The 23,295-nt window shown below is 40.7% G+C and overlaps 1 pseudogene; it reads left to right on the top strand.

Moving 5' to 3' along the window:
* LOC122450879 overlaps window positions 1-23,295 on the top strand; it is a 37,225-nt pseudogene that overhangs the window by 10,450 nt on the left and 3,480 nt on the right.

Here is a 23,295-nt window from a genome sequence, read left to right as displayed (position 1 = left end):
CTATTGTTCCTGTTAGTCTTTTAAGTCATTTAAAATTTCATCCCAAAGGCAAATTATGCATAGGAATTTTTGATTTATTATGACTTTCCTTATTTTTATAGTGCTTATGTATCAACAGGTTTTTCACATTCAAGGAGCAATGTTTATGGCCAAATAACATTTTTGTTACGTAGTTACTAGCAGCATATAATTGTACAGAAAGAATAACCTAAGCCTAATACTGCTTTGATCATTAAGCATAGGCTTCACTGTTAATCCTGGCCCTGATGCGTCTGTGCCAGCATGCTTTTGCCTTTAGGTTGGTAGGGACAAGGCCCTCAGTCAGCTTTCTGTGCCTTTGGGACAGTTACGAGAAGAGGTTCTGGTACGTCCCCAGAATTATTTAACAGTCAACAATCTACCATAAAACATATTACACTTGTTTGCCTTCTCCAAGAATTCTTTTTTATTAATCTGTTAGATTGTTGTGGTTGGTGTTTTTTAATGTTCCATGATTATAGTATAATACTTTTTTTTTTTTTTTTTTAGTATAATACTTTTAAAATGTAAATGATTTGCATGTGATATTACAACCTAAGAAACATATTTGGTTTGAAGACAGCAAATTCTCAAGAGTAGAGTAGACACTTTTAAATGTCGGGGAGGAGGAGAAGGGTATTTCAAAAATTAAATTTGTTAATACCACCTCACCCATGTATAAGTGGTCTCCAGCTTAGAACTGGCTTACTTATATTTTAAAATTTGTCATTTTACAAGTATTTTCCCAGACAATATTTTAAATGTAGTTAGATTCGTGGATCAGTTTATACCAGCCATTTAACCCCTGATGTAACTGAAGGGTAATATAAATGTCGTGTAATACCTAGTTTCTCTGAGAAAATCTCTCCTTTGGGAATGGAACTGTCTGCCCCTAAGCCATGAGAACAGGGACTTCATCCGGGTGAACAGTGGAGAGGGAGTTTTGGTGTCACCTCCAACAGAAAACTGCCACCCTGTCCTCCCCTCACCCTCTGGGCTGTGCTAGGCACCTCGCCCTCCATCCTCCCTTTGTTGTGAAGCACTGCACCGTCACTTCCTGTGTGTGTCAGCACTGGACCACGCCAGACCACATGGCCTTATGCTCCTTGCCTCGAGACAGTACCTGGCACATGCAGTGTTCTCAGTAGATAATGTAGTAAAGAGGTTCTGCTTGAATAAAGCTGTAGGAAATGCAGGACAATGGGAACGTCAGGGCTGAGAAGTCCCGAGGAGGGTAGGCAAGAAAAAATTCGTAAAAAAGTTAAGTTGTGAGCTGTGCCTTGAACTAGCAGATTGTTTGAAAGTTTGTGTCTTGTTTGAATTTTACAAAGCTTATTAAAGGGCCTTTTGTTGTAATGGAAGAGAAAGAAGTTTTTGGTCTGCTGCTGGATTCCACACCAGCCTCTGCATGGCCTTCCTGCCTCCTTTTCAGGACTCCTCTTCCTTCTCCCAAACTGTAGCCATGACATTTCCCGAACCCTGTCCTTTTTTAACCTTCCACTCTTCTCTCTGAACTCTCTCCACTCTGCCCACCTGTGCTTGAACTTCCTCGACTGCCCTCATGCCTTCAGGCTCTTGTCCTACACTGCCGGCGGCCAGCACCACCTACCGTCCCTTACTCTGCAGCTGTCTTTATAACCAGCCTTCTCCTCATCAGCCAAGACCTCACCTGCCTTTTTAATCTCAAGAAGCTTCTCTGAGATTCTAAGATCATTGAGGGATAAGACTGTTTCTGTCTAATTCATCATTGTATCCTCATTGGCTGACGGTTAGTAGACATTTCATGTTTATGGAATGAATTAATTCACTTTTCTATAAAGTTTTTGTGATTTGTCTGGTGGTGGTGGTTTAGTCGCTAAGTCGTGTCTGACTCTTGCGACCCCATGGATTGTAACCTGCCAGGCTCCTCTGTCCATGGGATTCTCCAGGCGAGAGTGCTGGAGCGGGTTGCCATGTCTAGTTTATTCTCATCGTTTCTTTTACTTTTGCTTTGGCCTGATTCTTCATATTTTGTTTCATTTATTAGCTTCTGGACATGTTTCTCCACCTATGAGCTGCCGTTTCCTGGCCATTCTTTTCCTTACTCCTTGATTCGTAATATCCTTAGAACAACGTGGCATCATGAAGTATCAGTACTTAAGGATTGTTTAGCTCCTGATAGAATCTAGTCTAAAATTCTCCTAAATCAACACCCCTCCCCCCGCCATTTATTTCTACTTTTCTCCAAAATGAAGCCTGCTGTGCACCCAGGTGCACCCTCCAACCCTGAGTGCGCCCTGTCTTCCAGTGACTGCTCTCCTCCACCGTCGGCCTCCACAGGCTCTCCAAGTCAGACTCGAGTTCCATCCCCTGTGCCACATTTTCCTATTCTTTGATTCAGATGATTCTTTCTGTACTCTGACCACGTATGTCGGTGATTGTATATGTATTGGGTTGGCCAGCAAGTCCCACTGGTTTTTTGGTTTTTTTTTGTCCCACTGGTTTTTAAGTAAAAATAAAAGACACAGTTTTCATTTTCACCAAGAACTTAATTGAACAGTGTATTCACAGTTTTGTTCCACTACCTTCTGCCATTTTTTTCAGGCAGCTTCATAATTCCGTCTTCCCAAAACTTTTTATATTTTTGAGCAAAGAACTGTTGCAGGTGTCTTTTATGGTCTTCAGGGAATTGAAATTTTTCCATTAGGGGAATTTTGTAAAGACCAAAATAAGTGAGAATCTGAAAGTGCAATGTGTGGTGACTGTGGTGGATGAATCAGAACTTCCTTGCCTGGTCATCAAAGAAACGTGGTCTTGAGTTATCCTGATGCAAGATTATGCGTTTTCTCTTGACTAATTCCAGATGCTTTTCGTCTAGTACTGCCTTCAGTTTGTCTAATTGGGAGCAAGTACTTGTTAGAATTAATCGTTTGATTTTCCAGAAGGAGCTCATTATAGAGAGTTCCCTTCCAATCCCACCATATGCACAGCATCACTTGTGGATGAAGAGCAGCCTTACGTATGATTGTGGTGGTTCATTTTGCTTGCCCCACGAGCTCTTCCATTCCACATAATTGTACAGTATCCACAGAGGATGAGATGGTTGGATGGCATCATCGACTCAATGGACATGAGTTTGAGCAAACTCTGGGATGTAGTGAAGGCCAGGGAAGCCTGGTGTGCTGCAGTCCACGGGGACAACTGAGCAACTGAACAACAGCAGCAATCCACTTTTCTCTCTCCTGTCACAATTTGTTTTAAAAAGTAAACATTTTTGTTACTTTTAAGTAGAGAATTCCATGTGGAAATATGGTCAAGAAGGTTGCTTTTTCCCTTCACTTATGTGGAACCCAAACATCAAAACGATTCACATAACCAAGCTGGTGCAAATGGTGTTCAGCAATTGATTTGAATATTTTGAGTATGTTGGCCATCTCCTGCATGGTATAACATTGATTGTTCTCAGTTAAGGTCTCAATTTGATTGCTGTCAACCTCAACTGCTCTTTTCAACTGTGGCAGAATCTATCCAGTGAGAAGTCTGCAGCACAGATCTTTGCAAGCCATTTTGACACTTCAGCAGTCACAGCACCTTCTCCATACACTGCACAAACCTTACTTTGCATTTCAGTTGTATTCTTACCTTTCTTGAAATAATAAAGCATAATATGCAGAAAATGTTGCTTTTTTTCTCCTTTAATATTAAAATGACTGCACAAAAATTCAGTAGTCTTGATTTTTTTTTAATGCACACTGATATGACAGCTGTCACAATACAGTCTTACAAAATTATTTCTAATGAAATTAAAGACAGCCAAGCACTACTAGAGCCATCTTATGGTAAAAAAGTAAACTAACTTCTTTGCCAACCCAATATTATTATTCTTTTGGCCATTAATCCTCTGTGATCTTGGCTTTATATGTCATTTTGCCTTTGAATCATGAGTACCCTCAACAGCAGGTGTATTTGATATTATGTATTTTTGTCAATATCTATATAATATTGGCCCAAAGATAATTAAGTTACATGAAATTTAATGTGTAAGTTTTGTAATGCCACAAAACAATTTCTGCAGTATGTTTTCTTTATTCTTTTACAGAGTCTTCGGTCATCTGTCAGTGAAGGAATTCGGGCAGTAGGTGAACGAATGTCTAAACAAGAGGACATTAGGGGAAAAAAGGTGTCCTTGAGTGTCATACTGTTAAACACGGGCTTGTGGTAGCACCTCGGAGCTAGCGGCACTTTCCTGGCTGCGGTGTGATACACTCCTCTTGGTGCCTCAGCAGAGGGGAGTGCGGGGTCTTCCTTTCTCTTCAGGCAGCAGCGTTCAGCCCGGCTCCTGAGGGGTTCAGCCAGAGCTGGAGCCCAGGTCTTCTCATTCCTTGGCTGATTAAAGTCCTGTTGATAAGAAGGGTGTGGTAAAGTAACTAACTGAAGAAAAAGACAAAGAATATTGCATATTCTTCTTGTGCTTTATTAATGATAGCATTAAAAATTTTAAATGTAGATTTCTTATGCTACATGCCAGCTCAAAGCCTCATGTCTTCTCAACTTCTTACCATATGAAACTTTTTTTTTTTCCTCCCAAAACTGTTTCTATGCTTATAATGTCATGTTAACTATTTGAAATAAAGCTGAATTTTAGAGGTACTCTAATGGACACAAAATTAACATTCCTCAATTTTTCCAGAATAAGACACAGGAATAACTGGTATCAGTGAAGCATTTTACAGTTTAACAGGCATAAAACTAGTTTCTCAGCATCCTTGTAAAGAAGATATTCAAATTTTAGTGATTCGGGAGCAAGTAGGCCTTCTAAGACCAACTCTTCCAGTGTTCTGCTGCAGGTGGAAAAACTAGTCTGTTGCTCTCTCATTCTGCCACATTTACTTCTTCTGTTTCCACTTCTTAACTGTACCTCTGCATGCACTACTTTTAATTTTCAGCAGTCTCATGTTTTGATTTTATTTTCTGACTTTAATGGATATAATATTACATTATCATATAATATTATATATCCATTATTGTATATATTGTAATAATATATAATATATATTATATATATATCCATTATTATTGGATATAATGGGATTAGAATTTGAGACAATTATCAGCTTCTGTCCAGAGATTTCAAGAATGCAGTGCCTTTCTAGGAAAGGTTGTCAGCCCTGTGAGAGCAGGGGCTTTGTGCCGGTTCTGTTCACTCGTGTGCTCCCTGCCTGGATCAGTGTCTGGTGCACAGTAGGTGCTCAGTAACTGTTTACATATTTTATTTTGTCTTTTTTTAACTAATTTTTATTGGAGTCCAGTTGCTTTACGGCGCTTTAGTCTCTGCTGCACAGCAGAGTGGATCCGTCACACACACACACGTGTCCCCTGGTGTTTAGGTTTCTGTCCCATTCAGGTCACCGCTGAGCACTGCATAGAATTCCTGGGGCTATACTCCTGCATAGTTCTGGGAGCTGTTTGTTTAATGAGTGCTTTATGTCTTTCTGTGCTTTTAAGGATGGGTTTCTTATAATGCTCAACTTCTTTGATAAGGTTGTATAATAATGTCTTTAATGAACTGATGCTTAAGCATATAATTGTGTCATATACATGTCAATAGGATAAAGATGATCAGAAGCTACAGTTACAACACAAAAAAGGGTCATAAGAAAATAAATGTAATACCTATAGAGAGGTTCATTTAAGATAGGAAAAGAAAGGAATAATAGTGTGGGAAATGAGGAAACAAAAAGTCTAGTTTTCTCCTTTTTTTAACTATAAACCTGCAGTAGAATATTGAAAATGTGCTTCTTCTTGACACCTAAAATTAAGATTTGCATTCTTGGGAATTCAGTTTTATGTCAAAGCATTTAAAATATAGAATGCCCTACATACTCTTAAGTTGACTTTTTGCTTTGTATGTCCCTGTATTTAGAATGGGGAAATAGGATTATTAAGATTAAGTATCGTGATAACTTTGTTTTTTGCTTAATTATTATTTTATAGATATGTGTGTTGCAGCTTATATAGGTTATTCCATCAGTTGACAAAATTGAAAAAATCTTAAGTTCTCAACATTGTAAAGAAATATCTGCACTAGAAGCAAGCAGGTAAGTATTTTCTTTACTAAATATTACATAAATTAATACTTCACATCTAGCCTAAATTTTTTATTTTTATTTTTTAGTTAAAATTCATCTCTGAAAAAGAAGAAAGGCCAAGTCTATGGTTCAGTGTTTTTGAGTGTAGCTTGTGGAAAGTGGAGGGTGTGAGATGGTAAAGTTTATAATACATCCTTATAAAGGCTTTATGGTTATGGGCCACAGTTCCAGTACATCACTTCACAGGGAATCAGAGGAGTGTGCTTTTATTGGAAGAATTTTAGTCTTTGGAATTGCCTTAGAGAACCACTGGCAAAATTTTGTTGATCTTCAAGATATGAAATAGCTTTCATCTTTCCTAAATTCATTTAGACCACCAGAGTAATGGCCAGAGTATTGCCACTTATGTATCTTACCGTACCATTACATCATTAAGAAACAGGATAGGCACATTTAGTTAACATTGTCAACAAGGAAAAAAAAAACTTTTGAAATTAGAAAAAGATGACCATTTTCTTTGTTACATACTGCAACTGTCTTCTTCTTATCTTTCTAGTCTGAATTTTAAATCAGCCAGGTAGGTGAGTGACTCAGAAAACGAGTAGCTCATACCAGCACCATGGGAAGCACCGTGGTGCCGTGGACAGATTTGTGCTATATATTCCACTCTGCAGCCTGAGCCATGGAACTCAGCTCCTGGTGTCATTGACAGGGGAAGCTAACGGGAACTCCTCTGGCAGGGTTGTCTGACACTGAGGTGCCGTCAGCCCAGACCTGGCATGTATAGGCCCTCAGTTCAGTTGAGTTGCTCAGTCACGTTCGACTGTTTGTGGCCCCATTTGATGAGTCATCCCTTCTGACCCATCCAGGGGAGCTGTTTGTCTCAAACCGTTCCAAGTCTCTTGCCCTCAGCCGCCTTGGCAGTTCTTGCCAGCTTATCCTCACTCGACATCCACCATACCTGCCTTCCTGTTTTCTTTCCGTTTTTGACCATCCCTCCTCTTCCTTTGATAGAGATGCATCACAATGTCTTTTTCTATAATACTGTTCCTTTGTGATATTCCATCTTTAATTAATAGATATTATGCTGTTTTTGCTCAGAATCACCTTCGAGGACTTTTTAAAAATTCAGATCAGCAACTTTGAGTTGTAGAGGAGGGAAAACCAGGGCAGTGTAATGTAAATAACCAGGTAGAGCTAGAGAGAGGGAAGGAAGTTAACAATGAAGAAGGCCCTGAGTGGGAGAGACTGGGGGAGGAGATGTAAACACCCACACTGGCCTGGGCCAGCTCTTGCTTCTCTGCTGGCCCCTGTGGTCGGAGCCGGCAGTGTCAGGGGCTTATACTTAACTTTTCTAGTTTTCCACTGTCCTAGAACATGTTGTACCAGAGAAGGAAATGGCACCCCACTCCAGTACTCTTGCCTGGAAAATCCCATGAATGGAGGAGCCTGGTAGGCTGCAGTCCATGGAGTCGCAAAGAGTCAGCACAACTGAGCGACTTCACTTTCACTTTTCACTTTCATGCGTCGGAGAAGGAAATGGCAACCCACTCTAGGGTTCCTGCCTGGAGAATCCCAGGGACAGCGGAGCCTGGTGGGCTGCCGTCTATGGGGTCGCATAGAGTCGGACATGACTGAAGCGACTTAGCAGCAGCAGCAGCAGCAGAATATGCTGTAAAAGCTCATGGCACAAAGGATGCTATAGCTTCTACCTTGTAACAAGGGGGCTATGGAAAAGCACAGTGAAAGCATCAGGATTGCCAATCATGTGATATATTCTTGGAAATTAAAAACCTTTAGAAATTAACTCTTTTTAATTGTCTCCACTAGCCCACTTTTGACTGAAATTTTGGAGAGAATTGCCACAGAATTTAATCAGTTACAGTGTCATGCTGTTCAAAGCAAAGCCTTGCCTGTTTTGGACGAAATAAGACCAGGAACTGTTGTTCTAGATTTTTGACACTTTAGTATTTAGGAATTAGCTAAATAATTTTGATTTTACCTGGTACAGGCAGACCTTGTTTTATTGCCCTTAGATTTATTGTGTTTCACAGATACTGCACTTTTTTTTAATTGAAGATTTATTGCAGCTCTGCGCCAAGCAGGTCTATCACCATGCTAGTACCCTTTTAACAGCACTTGCTCACTTCAAGTCCTGTAATCTCTGTATCTCATTCTGGTAGTTTTCACAGTATTTCAAACCTCCACCAGCAAAATGATGATAGCTTACTGATGGTTCACATGATGGTTGCATTTTTTAGCAATAAAGCATTTTTAATTAAAGTAGTTAAGGTCTATATCTTGTTTTTCTTACACATAATGCTTTTGCAAACTCAACATACTGTATGTAGTACAGTATAAACAGACCCTTTATATCTGCTGAGAATCCAAGAAACCCCCATACCTGACTTTATTGTGATAGTAGTCAATTTACTGTGGTGGCCTAGAACCACACCTGCAGTATTGCCAAGGTATGCCTGTATTGTTCTGACAGTTTTTGATCTGCAGGATTTTGAAACTAGCTTTGAATTTTCTCTTTCATTTTTTGTTTTTTAGGCCCCTGCCTCCTAAGTGTCGCACATTATAGATTTTGTGTAAAGACACAGGCATATCCTCTGACTTATAAGGGTAAAATTAATTCTAAATTTCATGTAACTTGACACACTATATGATTTAGTCAGAATTAATTTATCCAAAACTCTTGACTGGACTTTAGAATCATGATGTTTGTCAGATTTACTCTGTAGCTTAAAAGAACCTCATTCTGAAGTGATATCTAAATCCTCCTTTGATACAGCAAAGATTGACTTACAAAGAGATGTGAGGAGGAGGAGAGATTCATTGTTCCTCTCCAGAAAATGTTAATATTTAATTTTACATGTCTTCTGTTGGAATAAGAAATTTGTTATGTGTGTGTTTGGATCTTTAGAAATGATTACAACTGGAGCTTTTTAACCTGTCTTTCTTGCAGCGTATAGCTGGTATTACAGCCATGTTAACAACAGTCGCTGGAAGGCCTCCTATTAGAAGGTCTTCAGACTTCCAGTGTCGATATTATTCGGCCCTGCTTACGGACTTACGCCACAATTGACAAGACATGGGATGCAGAGACATTAGTTGGTCAGGTCCTCATGAAACCATACATAGATGAGGTTTGTGTACTGTTGAATAAGGCCTTCATTCAGCAGATGTTCATATAGAGCATCTGCTCTGTCTTGGATGCTTTACTGGGTGTAAGGGGTAGTTTAGAGGCCTTTCTCTAAAGATTCTCAGTTACTGTAGTACCATCAGTTGTAAGAAAAGGTTGGTCCCTGGTGGTTACAACCAGCATGCAGGAGTCAGGCACCTTCTCAAATGTTTTTTAGTGATGCCCAGGGATCATGTTAATTTAGTGGGAGTAGGGTCTTGCCTAGGGAGAAGGAATGTATCAAAATGTTTTTAGGTTTTATGGTATCTGAATTATTTGCCACTAAATTCTTAAAATGAATTTTTAACTACTGGTCTAGTGTGTAAAATGAAACAAGTAAGCAGATACCAAAACCACAGTGTAAGTTCCTAGTAAGGGAGCCTGCTGAAACCCTGGCCATGGAAAGTCTGTGCTGAAGGTTGTCTTCACAGAGATGTGGCCTAAGTCTTGAGTACTGAGGAGTCTCTTAGCCAGGAAGGTGGGAGGGAGGAAATAGTCACTGATGCAGGACTTCCGTAGGCAAATTAGCAGCATAATACCCTAAGTCCAGAACTTGACTATCCAGTGTCCTTCATCTCCAAGGATGCAGTTAAACTTTGGAAAGTATGCACATTCTGCCTTTGAGCAGCCAGGATGTAGACTGTACCATACGAAGTTGCCAGTACTCAACGTTTTCTGACACACAAAAGCGGCAGCTTCATCTGGTTCAAACTGATAAAAGTCACAAGCCCATCCTCAGTGTTTGCAGACTCTTCAGTCCTCTGTCAGTGTGGATGCTCTTTCTGTCCAGTAAGTACAAAGCCCTGTTCACCATGACTTTGGGATGAAAGCCTCCCATTTATAAATGGGGGAAATGGAATCCCATTGATAAAAATGAAATGTAAGGATTAACTTCAGTAATCCTTTCAGCTTTTATTAGAGTTACTAAAAGTAAATGATCTGTCAGTTTCCTCTCTTCCTATCCTGTTCTATTTCTTACCTAACTTGATAAGAATGAAAAAGACAAATTACCTACATTATTTCTGTCTCAGTAAGTGAAAATCATTACTAGCTTATGCCTTTGTTTTTCATTGAACTGAACCTAAGAGAAACATTTGATGTTTCAGTGGCATATTAAATAAACCAAGGCCACATTTTCATTTTTTTTTAATTCGTATGCATATCTTGTCATTAACCTCTTGACTGTCAACCTTAACACAAAAGATAAAATAATAAAGTAAAATAAAATATATATTTCCATCTTTCTCTGTCTCACGCCTTCCCCTGATCTAAATTATGGTAGAAGAAAAGGCCGAGATCAGTACAGGGAGGGTCTGTTGTTATGGGAAATTGTCATTTTATTTTGTTTTCAGTCTCGGGAGGGGAGGAGACAAATGTGCTTGGCTTTCCAGCTTCAGGCCAGTCTCTGTCACCCAGCCTGTGTCTCCCCTGGGTCAGAGCTGTGCTTCCAAATCCTGAATCTAGTTCTGAGTATAGCTCTTACTGTTGGAAAACATGTTAGCTGGGGAGGAGGGGGCATGAGGAAGCATACTTTTGAGGTTTTCTCTATTTTTCCTGTAGTGTGTAATTCATACCTCTCTTTTAGATGCTTTTTTAAAAATGCTATTTGTTTAATAGGTGATTCTAGAGCAGATTGTTGATAGTCATCTGAGTGATCTCCAGTTCACATATGATAAACTCTTGGAGTTCGTTCCCCATCACTGCCACCTTCTTCGAGAGGTCACAGGAGGAGCCATCTCAAGGTAGTTTAAGCAGCTGTACTCAGAACTTGCGCCTGCTGATTATTGCTGCCTCCTTTGGGTCGGGTTCATATGCGCTCCCCCGGTGAATTGTTAGCATGGCGCTATGAGGTGGGTGAGGGTCATCGCCTCAGAAGGAAACTGTAATGAGTAGGGCAGAGGTAAAGGGTACATCTTTGTGAATTCACAACCCATATTTTCCCCTTTTGTGTACTTTTTCCTCAATTACATGTGAAATAAAAGTTGGTTTCCTTCCATTATTCTAATGTTGTAATCTGTTTATAACTATGAATTCAGTGTAATTCAACAAGTTTTATATTAATTGTGGTTAAAGTCATCTTAAGTTTTCCCTCCTCTTGCCTGATTTCCATACTTTTCGCTTTGTTTTATAAATACCCAGCTGCCTTTCACCATCACCACTGGCCTGATCCGGGCCTTCGTCATAGTCTTATCCAGAATAACAGGATCTGCCCACCTCCTCTCCCTCCCTCTGCCTCCACCCTCTCCCTTCTCACCCGTCCCCTCTGCCCTTCGGCTGTCACACTGACCCACGATTTGATATTTAGGCACTGCCTTCTTCCTAAGTCTTCAGTGGCTTCTCGTTGCGTATGGAGGACAGTCTAGACGTCTTGATGTGGCGTACGAGGCCCTGCGCACTCCGGCCTCAGTGGTCCTTGTGTGTGGCACTCTGTGGGCTTCCCTTGCTCTGCTGGTCCCCGGCACACATTTGGTGGGTCTCTGTTTTTCCTCAGAGTCCTCTGCCTTTCCCTTTCTTTTTGTTGATCTGTCATTCCGTGTGAAGCCCCAACGCAGATGCCACTTCCTTCAAGAGACCACCTTTCATCCTGAAGTCTAGCTTTCATCCTGTTCTCTGTAGGTGATTGCATGTTGCTTTCACTTCTATTGAGGACTAATTTCCATCTTAACAGCTTGCTCCCATCCTGCACAACCCATACTCCCCACCCTTGGCACAGTGTCTTAAGACAGCAACTGTCCAATGTTTGTGAAATGAAAGACTCAGTCAATTTGCAGCATTAGAAAGGCAAATCAAGTCTCTTTGTTCATGGAGTAAAAATTATTTTTAGTCTTGAAATTTTTTTCTTTGAAAAGAGAAACCTGGGGAATAAATGTGCTAATTGACTGGGAAGTACCCTCTCTGTTTCCACTAGATGATTTCAGATGAAGCTTTGTTTTGCCACTTTTGTGTAATAATCATGAAGATTTAGTTGGATTTGGATTTGGGGTGAGAATTTAATAGAAGTCATCATGTGAAATTAAAGAGGCCACAGTAATGAAACAACCAATCTTTAGATTTGACAAGCCTAGTCTTGGTCCTGAAATGTCAAGTTTCATGCCTCACATGTTTGTTCTTTTCCACAGTTTTCAGGGTGGCAGAACTCATGTAGAAAGCTCAGAAATTTGAGTATCTAGACTGTACCTTGGTAGGTCATCTGCCTTTGCTTCATGCTGCATCATCTTGTTGCCCTGGACCCTCCCTTGCTCAGCATCTGCCGTTGGGTGCTCTGTATACCCAGCAACAGCAGTGATGTTCAGGAGTTATTTTCCAGAGGACGTAAATTAGCTTTTCTAATTGTTGATCTTGCAGAGTTAAATTTTCCTTTTGAGGCTTTAATTGTGTATTTAGTTTGGGAATGAGGTGATCTTGTCATTCATTTGCTCATATTGTGTGCATTTGTGTTCTAAAATCTTCAATTTTGTTCTGTCTTCCTATACCTTATTAGAGCTAGTTCTTACTGGGATTAAAAGTATATGATATGATACATGGAATTGGGTATGTGGGACATAGGCGTCTCCTTTCCCTCATCGAATATAAAGAAAATTACCTTAATATAGAGCATGTTAACAATGCAGCAAAGTGGGTAGGTCAGTGAGATGCTGTTGCCTAAAGATATTTACAGATTTTTAAGTAGAGAGAAACGTAAGGAACCCACCTTTTTTATTTATGTACTGTGTATTTAACACTATTAACATAGCACTATATGTTAGTAAGTGCTAAATGCTTTACAAACCATACACCATCCTAAATGCTTTACAAATCTTATTCCATATAATGACCCTATGATTTTAAAGATGAGGAAACCAAAACACAGAGAAGTTAAATGACCCGAGATTTGAACTCAGGTTCTGTGGCTCCTGAGAGCTTGATTTTATCTCGGTGTTCTCTCTCACCTAAGTGTGTGAATTAGAAACTCAGAATTTGGCCTTTTTGCTTACAATGCAAAATAAAGCATGTGCATATGAAAACCATGAATGTTATCATTTTTTTTGTATTAAGATTTGTAACCCAGATTTTATATGAAATAGTCATAGAACATTAGACCTGAAGGTAATCAAAGATAGCTGAGTCACAAAGCTGTTAGTAATTGGTAAATCAGTGTGATTTACAGTGTTTTAGAGTTGAGTGGTGTTAAGGTTGAATACAAAGATTGTTTTTCTTGTGGTATTAGATTGCTGCTTTTTCAAGATGGTGTATAAACATGGTAGCCCATTTTAGGGGAGACAACTGCCACAGCAAGTTGGCGTAGTTTTCCATTATCCTTGACCCCAGCTGTCTGCTATGTGATAATTGTAGGAGTCAGGACACAGAGGATGTGTCAGGTTCTAGGTGAGAATGAGATCAAGGAGTGAAATAGAAGTTTGGGCCTAAAAACAGAATAATTGACAAACATAGTTGTTTTTAAAAGGTTGAAGTAAATTTTAGGCTAAGGAACTTTTATTTTAATAAAACATCACAATGGAATTTTGCTTTTTGTAAGTAGATGTTTCTGGTGTATTTGACTGAAATTTTTCTCTTATCCTACAGTGAAAAGGGCAATACTGTTCCTGGCTATGACTTTTTGGTGAATTCTGTCTGGCCAGAAATAGTATGAGGATTAGAAGAAAAATTACCCTTGCTTTTTAATCCTGGGAATCCTGATGGATTTCACTAGGTACCTTTCCCTCTGTTGTCGTGATTCTTGCAGTTGTTAACCTGAGATAGTCATGTCTGTTTTGCACAGTCTTGGTACTGTGGTTTATTGAAAATCACAATCTGAGTTGCAGAGCCAGCATTTACCTTAAAAATACACACATTATTTTATTAAAGTCATAGTCTCTGATACTTTGGGGACTAAGAATATTTTTTAGAATGTAAGGTAGAATTCAGTTGAGAAGCAATTATGACTAGATATGGATGTTTTTATCTAAGTTTTAAAAAAGATCTTAAGGACCGCTGAAAACAAATCTCTTTACAGTTGTTTTCGATGAAAAATTAAGTTTGCAGATCTCTGCTATATCACTTTGAAGGAAAACAAGAAGTAGTAATTGGATTGTATATGTATTATATAACTAATATTATAATTATTAATGTAGTATAAAAATGTCCTATATAATTTGAAAGATTAGGAGGCCTTGATATTTCTTTTTTTTAAAAAAATTCATGTTTTTTATTTAAAGGACTTCGTGGTTGATATATCAAAAGTAAACCCATATGTTAATTTTCCATTTTTTTAAGATGTTATGTAGTGTCCTGGAGAAGAATGAAGACTCTAGGCCAAATGGCCTGAGTCTGCACCCCGATCGCCTGCTCAGTTCCCTGTTGCTCAGCCTCTTGGTGCCTCTCCTCCTGTTCCTGCTCTGGATTTTGATTTTTGTTTTTTTATTTTTTTATTCAATATGACAATCTTTGTCTTATAATTAGGTAATTTATTAAATTTTACAATGATCATAGTGATTGATATATTTGCGGTTTTTTTAGTTCTTCCTATTTGTCCCATTTTTCTTCCTTCTTTTCCTTTCTGTCTGTCTCTCTTTTTTTCTTTCCCACCTTCTTTATATTGTGCACTTTCGGGAATTTGTTTTTCTCATTTATTCTCTTTTACCACTCTACTAATTTGGAAGTTCTGCCCTCTGTTTATGTGTGTATTAAGTAACCTTAGTGTTTACTTAACAGAATTTAAAGTTACTGGTGTTCTTCAGCCTCCCACACAGCACAAGGATCTTAGATGCCAATCATGCCATTCCATAGTATGTAATAGTTACCAGGGTCTTATTTCTATTTTGATTTTTTTATGCCCCCCAATTGGGCATTATTTTTATTGCTTCAACATGGCCGTCCTCCTCCTCTCAAAAATATTCCACATTTTATCATTTCCTTTGCTTATTGTTCCTTCTTGGATGTTATACCTTTTCTCTTAGATCATTTTCCTTCCTCCAAAAATTCATCTGTTATGAATTTCTGTTGATAATAAATTTCACTTTTTTATGATAAACCCTCAGTCAATATTTGTTTGAAAATAACTTTATACCTTTTATGTTTGAAAGGTAGTTTTGCTGGAAGTAGAATTCTGTGCACTTTGAACTTTGTCACTTGAAAGTAGTTGTTGCTTGGTAGTTATAACGGCTTTTCCCCGGCTCCTTTTAAAATTTTCCCAGTGACTTTGGTGTGCTATTTCGTTATGATATATCTAGTATGGACTTCTTTTTATTTGCTGAATTTAAGATTTGTTGGGTTTTCTGAATGAGGATTGGTGGTTTTTTAAATCATTTCTATATCATTTTTATTCATTAACTCAATTGTGCTTCTGTCTCATTCCTTTATTATTTGCTTTTAGAACTCTTAATTAATTGTCCTCACTTTATCTTTCATGTTTCCTGAATTTACTTTTTTTATTTTTCATCTTTGTGCTACATTCTGGGTAATTTCTTGGGACTTTTCTTCTAGTTCAAGAATTCCTTCTTCAGTTGTGTCTAAATTCCTTTTCACCTGTTTCAAATTTATCATTATTTTCATTTCTAGAACCTCTATTTGCCTCTTTTTCTAATTATGCTTGGTCACTTTGCTTACTAATTTATAAAGTGTAGAGAGGCACACGGAGAAGGCAGTGGCACCCCACTCCAGTGCTCTTGCCTGGAAAATCCCATGGATGGAGGAGCCTGGTAGACTGCAGTCCATGGGGTCGCGAAGAGTCGGACATGACTGAGCGACTTCACTTTCACTTTTCACTTTTATGCATTAGAGAAGGAAATGGCAACCCACTCCAGTGTTCTTGCCTGGAGAATCCCAGGGATGGGGTCGCACAGAGTCGGACACGACTGAAGTGGCTTAGCAGTAGCAGTAGAGAGGCACAAGTTGAGTGTGGTAAGCCTGGGCCGAATAACTTCACAACAGGTAAGACACCAAATTTGGAACTTTATTATCCCAGAAATACCACTTATCTGTTCTCTTGGCCCTTGTTACAGTATGTTGAACCATATAATTAAGTAATATGATTTTCAACAAGTTGTGTGACACTGAGTTTTGTGACTTTATAAAATAGATCTTTGTAAATAAATAAAGTAGGGCTTTTAAAAATAGATACCATAAGCAGAATGAAGTAATGGTCTTAAGCATTAGCAATTTAGACTCTTTACATCCCTCTTTAGAGAATCATATTTATCATGTTAGGCTCAGGAGATTTTCCAGCTCAGAAATGAAGCTTTCTGATGAAATGTTGACTTTAGAATTCTAAACCAGTACTTAATGGTTGTGGTTACATTTCTTGCAAGAAATGCTTTCAGTTTTCAGTGTTAATGGGACTTGCTTTTGAGAAGAGAGAAGTATTTTTGCATTCCTTTAACATCCATTATATGCAGGGGTGTAGTTTTATCCCAAAAGGGATGAGGAATACTTTTCTTTCTCTCAGCTCCCCACATTTAGACCACACTTAGGGAATTCAGTAAGTGTAGCTAAGAGTCGGATGTGACCGAGTGACTTCGCTTTCACTTTTCACTTTCGTGCACTGGGAAAGGAAATGGCAACCCAGTGCAGTTCTCGCCTGGAGAATCCCAGAGACAGGGGAGCCTGCTGGGCTGCCGTCTGTGGGGTCGCACAGAGTCGGACACGCCTGAAACAACTTAGCAGCAGCAGCAGCAGCTCAAAACCAGCTGAAAGGAATTTAACACTACAGTAGTCTTTACTGTACCACACTTCCCATGTAATCACAGACATCATACTTAGGCGATTGGTTTGGTGACCCAGAAGAGAGCTTCCCTTCAGTGAGAAGTCCGTGGGAAATCCTGCAGTGTCCTCCCCAGAGCCTGGGGACTGAGAGCCCTTGCCAAAGGACGTGCAGCTGCAGGTTTCACTGCTGACTGTCTGGGCTTCTGGTTCCTCTCTTTCCTTGCCTTGTTTCTGAGTCAGTTCTCTCTGAGCCTGAGCAGAAGAGGAAGTGTCATCTCTATGGGAGATGATGATAAAAGCAGTTAACCTGGTAGTATAGTTTTCTGGGTTAATTAAATAATAGAATTGTAAACACTGTGTCCAGATGATACATGTTCAGTAAGTGTTACCTGCTGCGCTTAGTGGTGTTGCTAGATTCCCCTTGTCAGTCTTCATGCTGTCCCATCTATAAAAATGATGTAATTACTCACATGGTTTGAGTAATTGCTTTCCTTTTCTTCCCTCCTTTCTTCCCTTTCTTTAAATTTTCTACTTCTTCTTGAAAGGCAGTGAAAATTATACCACTCAATCTGTGATCTCTCGTGGTTCCAGTGGACAGTTAGGGGTGCCCTAGAAGATGAGTGAGAGCTGTCACTTAAAGACCACTGGACTTAGAATACCTGGGTCTCTTGATGGGCTTGCCACCTAAGACCTTGAGCAAGTCATAGAACCACTTTGGGCATTACTCAGTGTGCGGATCTTCAGAGGAAGATCCTGTAAGGGCCTAATGAGATCTTAAACCTGTGATTCTGTGTGTTGATCTTTATCTTGATTTCCATTTTTCAGTATATGATCCCGATTCTGGTTAGTTTCCTTAAAATGAAAATTCCACCTGTTTGTTCTTATTTTAGAAATATACCAAAAAAAAAAAAAAAAGAAATATACCATAAGTATGGATTTTGTAAGAACGTTTCAACGGCAGTGTGGATCAAAGGCCAGTGTAAAAAGATTACGAGCACATTCTGCCTATCACAGCGTCAATAATAAGTGGAACTTGCCGATTTATTTTCAAATAAGGTTAGCAATTTTTTTTTTCCCCCTCCCCTCCCCTCCTCCGCCCGCCCCGCCTTCCCCTCCAAGGTCAGCAATTTATTCCCATCACCTCCACCCTTCTGAAATAGAATTTGAACACCAGTTCAGATGGACTGAACTTCATCTCACAGCCCCTTCTTGGAGACCATCATATTATTCCTTGGGAAACAATTTAGAGCAGAAACACACAAGAAGTATCATGATTGCCAAAGTTCTGGCCTGTATGACAAAAGGATTAAGTTTTACTTTCTTGTCATGAGCAAGCTGAAAATGCTGGACTCCAAGGGAGATAGACCAGGCCCAGCTTCATTCCCAGGTGCTACGCCTTCATTCACCATGAAGAGACAGAGAGAGCTGCTCACCTAGCAGCCCTTCCTCTCCATTTTCCTCTTTCATCACTTGCTTCAAATAGCAGACCTATCCTTCATCTGTAGTTTTGTAGTTTTGAGTTTTGCTCACCTGTAACATTTTTATCCTCAGAGGGAATCAGGAAAAGTATTCTTTCTTGAAATATTCTTTGTAGCTGATTCCATCCATCAATTTATAAGAATTGTAGTTATTCTTGGTGAGTGTTCTGGAAAATGGTGACACTTTCCTTCCAGATAGCATAATGATATCACCAGGGTCAGTAAGTGGTCCTGTAGACAATTCGGGGGCAATTTAGGATAAATTCTTAACAATGTATGTTCCCCTAGAAAAAGAGATGATAATATAGCCATTTTTGCAGATTCTCTTGAGTGAGATCACAGTAAGTTCCTCCATAGAATGATGATAACTCGAGCATTTTAGTTAGAATGGTTTTTAAAGACTTCCAAGCTTTTAGTTTAAATCGCTGGATGCAAAAAATAAATAAATAAATAAATCGCTGGATGCTTTCCTTAATTATGATGCAGTCCTTCCCTGGAGGTCTGAGGAATAATTACAGAGAGGGAAATACATTAAATCCCTTGACTTGTAATTACTTGCCATGATTCAGAATGTATATAATCATCTTTTGATGATGAAATCTAAGCTGTCAGACCGTTAGTTTGGTGCTCTTTTACATACAATACTGAGCTTTAATTTTTCAAGGTTATATTATAATGTAGGTAAGAAATTAAGGATCTGTTTGTCTGAGATACTCATGAACTGCATGGGACGTAATCATTATGTGATGATCAAGATGTAGCCAGGGCAAGAAGCCCTTTTGGTTTGTGAGAAAATTTTAAAATGGTGAAGCATCATTTTATAGTTTAAGAGTGCAGTAGAGAAATAAAATTTAAACTTTCCATGTCTCCTGTAGTCTATGTTTTGGCTTAGATTGCTTTAGATATCTAATAACCATCACAGCCCATACTCCTGTTTACTGCCTCCAGACGCCTCTTATCTAGTCATTTCCCCGGAGCCCAGACCCCACACTTGGGAATCTTGCATAAGTGTCGTGTCCAGGAGGACTGTCGCGTCCTTCTGCCTTCTGGAGCTCTGGGCCCTGCAGGGTAGCACAGCCTGTCCTCAGCCTGTTCTCTTCTCCTCATAGGTTCTCTCAAAGCTGGTAATTGAGTCTTAAACTATGCTGAAACTCAGCCAGTCCCATGAAAGACATTTTTAATCTTCACCAGAGTTTAGTCATAAGCATTCAAAGGAATTGCTTTTCTTTGTGAATAGTTTTATTTAAAATTGATGAAATTAAAAAAGTTACGTTTGAGTTATGACGTGTGTAACCTGTTCTCAGTGCATTTGCTCTTCCACTTGAAATTCAGGTACTACTTTATAGAACACCATTCTGTTGATTTTTGTCAGTGGTTGGGTTATTTATTCTCTGGGATAACAGAATGTTCTGCAGACATGGCTGGTGTCAAAGCTGTATTGCTCTCTGATTCACTTCAGGGTCATTTAAAGTAAGCCTGAACACCAGTAGGGTGGTGATGTTTCAGCAAATTTCTAGGAAGGAATATCGGTACTAATATTGCACTCTCGGTAGCAATCAGATAGTCCTGGGTCTGGCTCTGTGCCGACATCCCCGTCATCTTCAGGAAAAAAGGCACCCCTCCCACCACCTCCATTCTGTGAGCACACAGGCACCCCTTCTGTCTCTGGTCCCCTACTGTGTCAACATACCCTATTGTGTCAGCGCTTCATTTGTTCTTCCAGGAGTTTTGAGAAGTAGGGTTAGGCATTAGTTTTCATAGAAAGAGATTAAATGCACATGGGCCCCCAGCAGTCTCAAACGGTGGTAAATCAGTGGCTGCCTGGAAGCTGGGTGTTAGCGCCTTAAATGCTACAGGCAGTGGTGTGTCTTTCAATTGAACTCTTGCTAGAATGGTGCATGCTCCCAGGGTGGTCACATGTGTGTTCTCTGTCTGCTCCATTCAGCACATGCTTAGTGTGGTGTAGCTCCTTTACAGCGTGGAGTCCGTGTGGTACTGATGCGCCTTCCTTCCCCTCCACCCTCCTCAAGTTGTGTCCATGCGTCAGTAGAGCCGTGCATGGGGGAGGGGGTGTGTGTCTCCAGATCATCCCCATACCCAAATGGAAGAGTTTAGGAGTGTTTGTATTTGGGGTTGCCTTTCTTACAAATCCTCTATCAAGAGTAGAATGGCATCCCATATATATGTGAAAACTACAGCATAACTTTCCAAATTTCACCAAAGTAACATCTCACTTTGTTTATTTTCTAAGAAGAAGTACAACCTAACACCTCAATCCTGGAAGTTACTGGCCAGCAAAGCTACTTGAGGGGGCGGGTTCTGGGCTCCTGGAAGGTAGGGAGAGGGGACAACTGGGTCACACGACTTAGACAGTTTTAGTCTTAGGGATCTCACACCTGGTCACACGTCATCTGCACGTCTGTTTAAAAGGCATTAATGTTAGGGGTCTGCTGCATTTGTGTCTTGCACTTTCTCGTTTGTATGGTTTTCGGATTGTTGTGGCATACATACAGTTTTATCCTGTGTCCTTACTTACACTGAGTTATACCTGTTCCTCTGATGGCCGCAGAACTTCCAGCTGACCTCTCTTCACGCTGCTTTCAGTAGGAACTCTGCCGCATGTTACGGAAACCTTCCCTTCCTTGGGGCTGTGAAGGTGGCTTCTGGTTCTCCGCGTTCTGAACAATGCTGTGTTGGTGTCAGGCCTTTTCTATGCTGAAGCTTCCCTCCTGTGTTTCGTGTGTTAACAGATGTGGGCAGATGGTGGGCTTCGGGGTCTGAGGCGAATGCAGGAGCTGGTCTGCTCTTGTCACCGCAGGGCGGCCCCTGACCTCTCCTCCGCAGTGTGCTCGGGAGCACCGCCTTCTTTGCGGTTCTCCAGTGCTCCCTTCTCTTCCTCCACTGCTCTTCTGCCACTTGTTCCCTCTGGGCCTCTCCCTGCTGCTTGGCGAGACTCGCCTTCCGCAGGCTTCACGGGGCAGTCGCTGAGTTCTTTCCTGCGTGTGGCACAGGGAAGCTGTGGGGAGCGGCCAGCTCCAGCAGGCAGGGTGGGCCAGGGTCCTCTGCTCTCGGCCACTCGTGCCTTTGAGGGCAGGGCTGCTGCTCTTTCTATGAAGTGCTGCTGCGTTTACTCTCCAGTTTCCTGAAGATCAGTCTCTGAACTGCTTTTAAAAAGCATGTAAGTACTATCCAAAAAACCAAGATTGTGGATTAGGTAAATTGATGTTAAGTATGTGTCAGAATTTATTGGTAGCAAGGGAACTAGTGGGTGACAGAAGAATGTATGGTAAAGAAAGTATGAACATGGAAGGTTATAGAGGTGGGAAGGAGGGGGCTGCATAGGCAGCTAATTAAGGAAATGAATACACACACGGTTTCATTTCACAGTCATAAAAATGTGTCCACATCAGGTATTATAACAGAAGGCTGTGAGAAGATGGTATGAAATGACAGATGGCCCAGCAGAGAAAACAGAAAACCCATCCAGAAAGCAGATCCTGAGCCTCAGGGTGGGCCTGCAGTTACCAGTAGCAGCACGAGAGACAGGCAGCAGACCTCTGATGAGCGCCAGGCAGAGACTTGTTCTAGTTTAACTGCCTACTTTCAGTGGTATGTCTCAAGCTGCAAACCAAGATACAGAATATAGCTTCTCCATTTCTTAGTTTGAGGGACATTTGCCGCCTTCTGATAGTGTAGAGGTAAGAGGACTGGAAAAACCAGTCTTACGGCCCTGAAGTGATTACCTGATTATAGGTGGTGGGACTTGCCAGAAATGGCTTCCTGGTCAAGTAATTCAGATAAGTTTATTTCCTGCTCAGTAAGATAAAAAGTCTGGAGGCCAGGCATCAGGGCTGCTGGGGCATCTCTGAGGCACTGGCCCTACAAGCAAGCAGGAGAATGGTCCTATTGCCTGGGGAGGGGGGAGTTGGGGGGACAGGCACCTGAAGCAGAGAAAACAGCCGTTTACGCTATTGTTTTTCTCTCAGATTTAGAGAAATAGCGGGATCCTTAGAAGCAGCACTTACAGATGTCCTGGAAGATGCACCAGGTAATATCCTCAAAGTGACAAAGGCTATCATTAAGTGGGTTAATTCCATTCACCAAGTCTTCTTGGTGGCCTTAGCGCCCTGGGAGCACTTTGACCTTTTGCTGTCTTCCAGTAGTGTTACTTGCTCAGTCGTGTCCAACTCTTTGCAACCCCATGGATTGTAGTGTACCAGGCTCCTCTGTCCATGAAATTCTCCAAGCAATTACTGGAGTGGGTAGCCATTCCTGACCCAGGGATCAAACCCAGGTCTCCTGCATTGCATGCAGATGATTTACTGTCAGAGCCACCAGGGAAGTAAGTTAGACCCTGAAGATATAGTTTAAGTTCTTTTTTAAAAAAGGGTTTCTAGAGCTTCCGGCTGTATAGAGACGATGTAAAGAATGCTTTAAGAAAACGGGAAGGAGACCACATTTTCGCTTCTGAATATAATGTGTCAAGGGGATATAACCCCTGCTGTGCTTAAGTGACAGCCTTTTCTTGTAACCTTGTGGCTACCCTCCACTTCTCTCTCAAGCTGAGGTCAAGGATCAGAATGTCCCTTCCCTCCAGAGAATAACTCTCAGCTCAGACTGCTGCCTCAGGCCTCCAGAGCCCTTGGCCCAGTCCTGGGACAGCGGGCGGGTGGCTGGGGTCAGCCTACGCTTTCCAGACATGTTTGCATCTAGTCACGCTTTAGGCGTCCCTGGTGCCTGCTCACCTAGGTGGCTGTTCCTGTAGCCACAAAGCTCCACTCCACTGTGCTCCCTTTTGTGTGGCCAAGTTCCATCTAAACTGCACTCTTCTAGCCTCAAAAGTTTATTTTCAGCTGTCTTTGCA

The sequence above is a fragment of the Cervus canadensis genome, chromosome 12 (assembly GCF_019320065.1).
Source record: "Cervus canadensis isolate Bull #8, Minnesota chromosome 12, ASM1932006v1, whole genome shotgun sequence".
Taxonomy (NCBI): Eukaryota; Metazoa; Chordata; class Mammalia; order Artiodactyla; family Cervidae; genus Cervus; species Cervus canadensis.
Note: the sequence above shows the minus strand (reverse complement) of the source record. Positions and strands in the feature narration are given on the sequence as shown.